Here is a 7,576-nt window from a genome sequence, read left to right on the forward strand (position 1 = left end):
TTTTTAACTAAATAGCATTAGTTTCTTGCTTTATGTCAGGTGTGTATATGACAGTGAAATTCACGAGTATCATTACATTCCAAGATCAGCGGGGATATGACGTCTGCCATACAGTTTCTACAGATGTTCGGTCTCATGTTAGGTATCATTTGTGGCAACATGAAGTTGACAAGTTCTGATGCAAGTGAGCAGCCGTATGGTGGCCAACCTAGGTCGTATTTCGGAGGCTATTGTTCGTGATTTTTGTTTTGGCTTTATTCTATAGTAATTTTGATGTTTGTGTGTTGTACATTCATTGAGTGTGGTGTTTCAATTGATGTAGGGAACATGGGGTGTTTGAGTTGTTGAGTGGTTTGGTTCAGTTTTTCATAGCTGTAGGTGTTTGTTTTTTGGTATCAATAGCTGCTGATGAACTCTATATGTCAAGGGAAAATTGGAATTCCTCTTTTCAGGGTTGTATGTGTTGGTTTTCTGGTATCAGTCACTGTGGTTGGACTATACAGGTCAACAAATGACAGATTCCTGTGGTTTTGTTGGTGTAGCACAACACTGTAGTTAAGTTTTTCAGATGATATATTTCTGGGATGATGCAGTGTTTTAGTTATTGTATATAGAGCTTGTCCGTTTCCTAGTCCCCCCCCCACCCCATTTTCTGCAGTTGTCCCATTAGTTTCATTTTCTTGTCAAAGTGAACTTATCTTTGTGAATGTTTATTGGCGTGTGTATGTAGTGATGTCATTGTAGTTTTGTATACACTGGAAGTAGCAGTTTCCAACAGATTGATGACATGGGTCAAAACAGGCAGGTGGAACCTGACCTCTAATTCCCACTTGCAGCATTGACCATAAGGTGAGACTTATTTAGTCAGCTGCCCATTTATCAAGTTCCTGTGTACCACTTTAACATTTGTGTTTGCAAAAGTATTACAGCACATCTTTAGCAAGAACTCTAAACTCAGCTAGAAGCAGGAACAATCTGTTTTGAAGTTGTTACTAGAACACAGTATTAATCCAAAATTCAAATATTTTGGCTTGAGTGATGAACAATTACGTCTCCACAGAATATGGTGGGTCAAGCACAGAGAAATTTTTGTCCGAATCACTGGACAAGTTCATTCGTTTGTTGAAAAGCAGAGGCCAACACAGTTTTGCCCCCCCCCCCCCCCCCACCTAGCGCTGTAATACTTCCCCAAAAATTTCACAGAAATTATTTCGTAAATATTTCATTTCTGCTTTGTCACTGTTTATATAATATTCCCGTTCCCAAAAAGTTCTCTTACCAAACATAGTGAAAATACTACCAAAGGTGTTTTTGTAACACTTCAAATGGGTAAGAAAGGCGGTATTTCCCTATACGTTAAAGCAAAAACGCTTATAGCAAATCTACGAATCAATACCTTTTACAATACTTACAACAGCCTTGGGTTGGAAGAATGTCAGTGACGAGGAAGAGGGGGGTGGGGATGGGGGGAGGAATACGGGACCTCTGGCTCTGCAGTAGAGTAATATAAACTGGGGCCGAAGCATAATTTAAAAAACCGTGCCATTACTGAATTGCAAAATTTACACTACCATAAGCAGAAGACAATATGTTATTACTTCACATAATTCTGCGACACGTGCAACACATCCCACGACAGCATGTGCGGAAACGTAATGCACAGACTGATAGGTCGTAGAACAATAGGAATCTCACTTTATACCATAAAATATTAGAGAACTGTAACTTACCGTATGGTATTATCTGTTCGCATCCTCACCCACTGTGGAATGGGTCTATTTTGTTTCAGCTTTTTCGCAAGCTTCCTTTTAATGATGAAAGTTTTATGGGCCGACTAAAAAGAAAAAAGTAATTTCGCATATGAATAGCCACACGTAACTGTAACTGCAATATTTTACCGTTGTTGTTGTTGCAAGCAAATTACTTACCATCTTTTCTTACAATCGCCCAACACGCCGTCACCAACACGAAGAACGGAAGTTATGTCCAGGCGATGAAACCGGACGCAGAGCCTTATCTTACAGATACTCCACACCTACTACCAAAGAGTCAAACTAACGGCTCCGTGCAGGTCGATTCACAATACACGCAACGAAACGGAACATCAAAAAATTCCATTATAACAGCAGACTTTACAAAATAAGGCGTCTTCACTTCGGTGATTTCCAAAATGTACGTCTTGCTGCATCTACAAAACAATCCCGCTTTTCACTGTAAGAAGAGTACTTACGAGACGTGACATCACACAAGAACGAATCATTTCTATTTTTGAGGTTCTATGCACACGAATGGAATTTTAAGAAGTCTCGAAAATTATGACAAACGACAACGGATCATTGTACTGAAATCACATATGGCAGGACGTGTGGAATGTACATATAGAAGAGCAAGTCTACTATTAACATTTCTTAGTAACACAGGAATCTGCAGACATTTACCAAATGGGGGCGAGGAGCGAGGGTGTTTAGGGAGAAAGAGGGGAGGGAGGAGAGACCAAGACACTAAATTTACCATTTTTCATATAAATAAGTTGGTCAGTTTCGGAGTGTGTCATGTTACAAAAACTAAATTTTATAGCTGTCACAAGAAATCCCAGAGAATTGATAATTTTGCTCTCAGTACTTGTTATACGCAGATTACTTGGATGCTTAAAACATAAGCATTATTTCAGATTCCGCTCATCATATCCCAACCCTCCTGTAAATGCTTATTTCTACTGGGAATAAATGACAACACCTTAGAGTAAAAGACATGGTAACATTCTGTGATGCATTAAATATAAGACCACCAAGTGGTGTGTGATGCTATTACACAGTCGCTCATTTCAGAAGAACGTCATTAAAATTTTCCTCTGTATATACTGAAGGAAGCAGTTTTATCAAACAAGTATATACTTTTGATGAGCTGCTTTGACAAATTCATTCCTAGTGTCTATAGATCATGAAGCAATTACTTAAATGAAAGTCCATAATCTCAGGTAATGCAGGAAAATAAATGCCATGGGAACACAACAGTATCTATTTTATAAGTATTGCAGCAGGACAAATATCGAATCACACTAGCTGTCAATGGAACAGAGCAGAAGGTGGTGTCACGAGGAAATTGTGATATATTTACGATACATAGTATGCCACATCACTTAGCGCAGTGTCAAACCATGAATGATACAGGAAGTCGAAACATAGTTTCATAATTAAAGATCTAGCAATGATAAAATTTGTTAATGATTAATGACCAGAATAAAATTGTCACCTACTGTTCTTGACAAAAAATTGAATGGAAAACTGCTGAGAGGTAAAACAAAGTGTCGTTCAAACATTTTAAAACATCGACACTTATTTGCTAGAGAAACTTTATACTTGTAAACACATCAAACAATATTTAAAAGGAAATACGTAGAGTCTCTTCACCTTTTTCCATTGTGTTTTTATCTACAAAGAAAATAATTCCAAAAACACCTGTATTTTCTCCTTCAATAGAGTCGAAATTGTCACAATTAAAAACGTTTGTTTAACGATTTCTTTTCATCAATTAATAACATTCTTTTTGTGCACAGTGCAGGGTTTTTCTTGGTTCGGGCCACCCTCCTTTCACAGACATTTTGCATGCTTTATCTGTACATATTTGATTCACTATATCACATGGTATAGGCTATATTATCAGGTGGGCATATATAGCATCAACAGTATGCCATATGAGATGTTGTCATCTTGAATTTTGGAGTATACAGGGTGAAGCGAAATTCGCGCACTCAGGATTTGCAGCGGGACTACTACCACGCCAACGATATGAAAAAGTCTGTCACAAAATTTCGTCCAGCGAGTACATCCAGCAGAAAAATGACCTTAAAGTGTGGCAGTCTGGCAACACTGTAATGACATCTATGGTAAATACCTCTGTCAGCACACATCAGTTGGTGCAGTGAATAGAGTTTTGGGTTAGGATGCAGGAGGTCGAGGGTTCGAGGACCTTTTCCAGAAGGTGAGGCTCATTAACGAGCAACTCCTGTCCAAAGTATGGTTCCTCATGCAAGTGCCTTACCCGCTAAAGGAAATAGCAAAATACACCGAAGGAGCAATACATTACGTCCTCTGGCACTGGGAAATTTTCAAAGTGCAGTGCTCCACATGCATGCTAGGCATCCATGAAGGAGGAGTAGGCCACACCGATGTCCACAGAAAATGCGCCACACTGCTGATACACCGCTTCAACGCAATAGTAGAGAAGAACCCAAACAGCCTCACAGACGTCCTGATAAATACGTATCGGCCAGCCTCAGAAGAAGCACCAGTAAACATATCAACAGAACACTAGAAACTAAAACACCTCAGAGAATACTTTGTCCAAAAAGGTTACTTACTAGACATAGCAGAAGACCCAAGAACGAGGATGACCAAAAAGCTCTACATGGAATTGAGAGGAGAAGTGAAACGAAACAAGATTGAATCAAAGGAACCCAAGCACAATTGGAGACAAGTGTGGCTCAACCTACACGCAAACGTGGTCAATACGAATGGTACAAGGCAATAAACAACATTGTGCCCGCAAATGAAAGGTTAGCAGCAATTCACCACAGACCATCAGGAAAATGTAAGACCTGTAACGCAAACGACACCTTCGAACATCATTCCCAATGCGTAGAAACGAAACAAATATGGAAGATATGCAAAATTAAGCTGTCACTGATAAACAGAAGTTCACCTGTAAGGCTAAACAAGGAACTATTAACCATCCTGGACATAAAACCATTCCCCAGATCAAAGACACAAACCACCACATGGATTTTAAGCCAAACTGTGTATGCATTAACGGAACAGAAACAAAAAGACGTCATGGAATACCTCTCATACTTAAGGCAGAAAAACAATAAAACCATGAGATCCAAAAAGTACAAAACAGTATTCTCGAACTTCCTCAGAATCGCCATAGAGGCAACCTTCAAGAGAGCCATGGGAGCCTCCTGACGTCACCGACTACCCAACCACAATGGATGGAGCCCAGCTGAGGAAGGACAGCGGCTTACAGCAGCGCCCACCGCCGACCCCGCTCACCGCTGCAGCCCACACCAGCCATCCCAGCAAAACCGTCAAAGTGCTTCTGTGAAGTTCTCTTTCATTGTTGAGTGCAGTTTTTGCTAATGTTTAGTGTTACATCAATGGCCTCACTGGGAACAGTTAAAGTGAAAGCAAAAGCAACAATTTCCGTCCTTACTTCAAGTCAACAATAAGTACATAATCAATTCTCAGCTCTAGGTCTTTATGTTTTCTAATACATTAGGAAAATATTGTTCACATTTATCGTTGCAAAAAACTTACATTATTATTAAAAATGGTCAAAACAATTACCATCACATATAAATAAAAAGAAAGACTGAAATTCTACAAAAAATTTAAATACAAACGAAAAACGGATTAGAAATGAAACAAACAAACTTAACACAGAAATGCCCTCGTGCCAAGACGGCCACCGAGTGAGATCACAGGTATTTTCTTCGTCCACTAAAATAACTTATTTAAGAGGAAACAGTGTCAAATTTAAATTTTCTTTATTTTGTATCTATTCTGTAGTGTCCTTTCATGTCACACAACAGAATATTAGTGACCCCGGAAGAGCTTTTTCTTGAAAAAACTTTTTCTGTAGCTGAAGTCCCGATGATTACAACATAACCCGAAATTTTTCATTACGTAAACACAAAAATTACTATTCAAGTTTTCTTGGTCGTGCAAAATTCGTTTAAAAAAGACAGCTACTAGTTTCATCAGTGTCTACTGTCGCAATAAAAGTGTAATTAAACATTTCTAAATCGTATTTAACTAACACATTTCTTATTGTTTACTAGTTACATAGACGCGATCTAGGCCTAAATATTCCGAGTTATAAACATTTTAAAAACCTGACCAAACACACCTGATAACGTATATTCTTTAAAAGCAAAGTAATTACAAATTTATTCTTCTGTCATTGTATCTCTAAATCAGTACAAAAACAAAAACCACAGCACATTAGACCTTTGTGTCATCTTTTTGTTTACACACTGCCAATTTCGCCTCTTTGACAAATTTAAAACATTTTTTAAACTTAATTATTCTTTCGAAACTGGCCACGAGTGACAAATGTGGAAGCTGTTATAGGGTCGTGAGTAGAGGGATTTGCTGCCAGTCTTGTAGGAAATATTGTCACTCGCAGGGGATGCAGTGGGGAGAATGTTGAGAGAACAGAAGAAGCTCTCTCCTGGAACTGCAGCGTATGCAGTAGGAACATTTTGATTGGGGAACAGGAAAGGAAAATCTGTGCCCTTCAGAAACAGTTGGAGGAAGTAAGGAAAGAACTGATAAGGATCAAGGGAGATAAGGGGGAGGAGGGTGGCTGCGAACTGGCAGCACATGGGAGGATAGGAAGAAAGAGAACGCGATCTGATAGTTTTATCATCAACACCAAAAGCAGGTGTCTACCACTGCCAGAGTTAAGTGGAGAAGAGCCTCAGGTAGAATGACTAGCAAGAAATGTGCAGCACACTTCAACTGAGGCCAAGAAGCCTAGGAATATACAAAATGTTTGGAAGAAGAAAGTGCTGCTGCTAGGTAGTAGCCATGGGCGAGTTGTAGACCCTCAGATACAGGAACGTTTAGGGGCAGCGTACCAGGCCACCAGTATCTTCAAGCCAAATGGAGGGCTAAGTCATGTATAGAGGACCTAGGGTCTTTATGTAAGGACTTTACAAAAGAGGACCAAGTAGTGATAGTAGGTGGGGTGGATAACAGTTTGGACAGGAATGGGGCATATGACATAGGTGGTGACCTGGACGAGATAGATTCCCTGACTCATGGCACCTATGTACACTTTGTTGGGCAGTTCTGCCATCATGATCGACCACACTTTGATGGAGCTGTAAGGCGAATCAATGTGAGGTTAGGGATGCCTCTGAGGACAGCCAACTTGCTCATGTTTCTCTGGTGCCCATCGGGTCTAACAACAGATGGGGTTTCACTAGGCTGGTACAGCTGATTCATGAAACTATAGGGTGTGGATCTCAGGCCACACATGGTCAAATACCTGTAGTCATCGGTAGGAGAAGTAGGTCTTTTTTAGGATAAATCCTGAGAACTTTGATAAAGGTCGGATAGTATCCAATTGCGATTGCAATTTATCGTATCGTGACATTGCTGCTCGTGTTGGTCGACATCCAATGACTGTTAGCAGAATATGGAATCTTTGGGTTCAGGAGGGTAATACGGAACGCCGTGCTGGATCCCAGCGGCCTCGTATCACTAGCAGTCGAGATGACAGGCACCTTATCCACATGGCTGTAACGGACCGTGCTGCCATGTCTCGATGCCTGAGTCAACAGATGGGGACATTTGCAAGACAACAACCATCTCCACAAACAGTTCGACGACGTTGGCAGCAGCATGGACTATCAGCTCGGAAACCACGGCTGCAGTTACACTTGATGCTGCATCAGACAGGAGCGCCTGCGATGATGTACTCAATCATGAACCTGGGTGCACGAATTGCAAAACGTCATTTTTTCGAATTACTCCAGGTTCTGTTTACAGCATCATAATAGTTGCATCTG

General features: G+C 40.3%; 1 long non-coding RNA gene across 1 annotated transcript; it reads right to left on the bottom strand.

Annotated features, from left to right (window-relative positions):
- Positions 1–1,727: 1,727 nt before the first annotated feature.
- On the bottom strand, positions 1,728–2,025 carry LOC126253171 (uncharacterized). Its single transcript, XR_007545915.1, has 2 exons — positions 1,929–2,025; positions 1,728–1,834 (listed from the first exon to the last, which is right to left on the bottom strand). It is a non-coding gene; the product is annotated as an uncharacterized LOC126253171 (long non-coding RNA).
- Between the last annotated feature and the right edge of the window lie 5,551 nt (positions 2,026–7,576).

Source organism: Schistocerca nitens, chromosome 4, assembly GCF_023898315.1.
Source record: "Schistocerca nitens isolate TAMUIC-IGC-003100 chromosome 4, iqSchNite1.1, whole genome shotgun sequence".
Lineage (NCBI taxonomy): Eukaryota > Metazoa > Arthropoda > Insecta > Orthoptera > Acrididae > Schistocerca > Schistocerca nitens.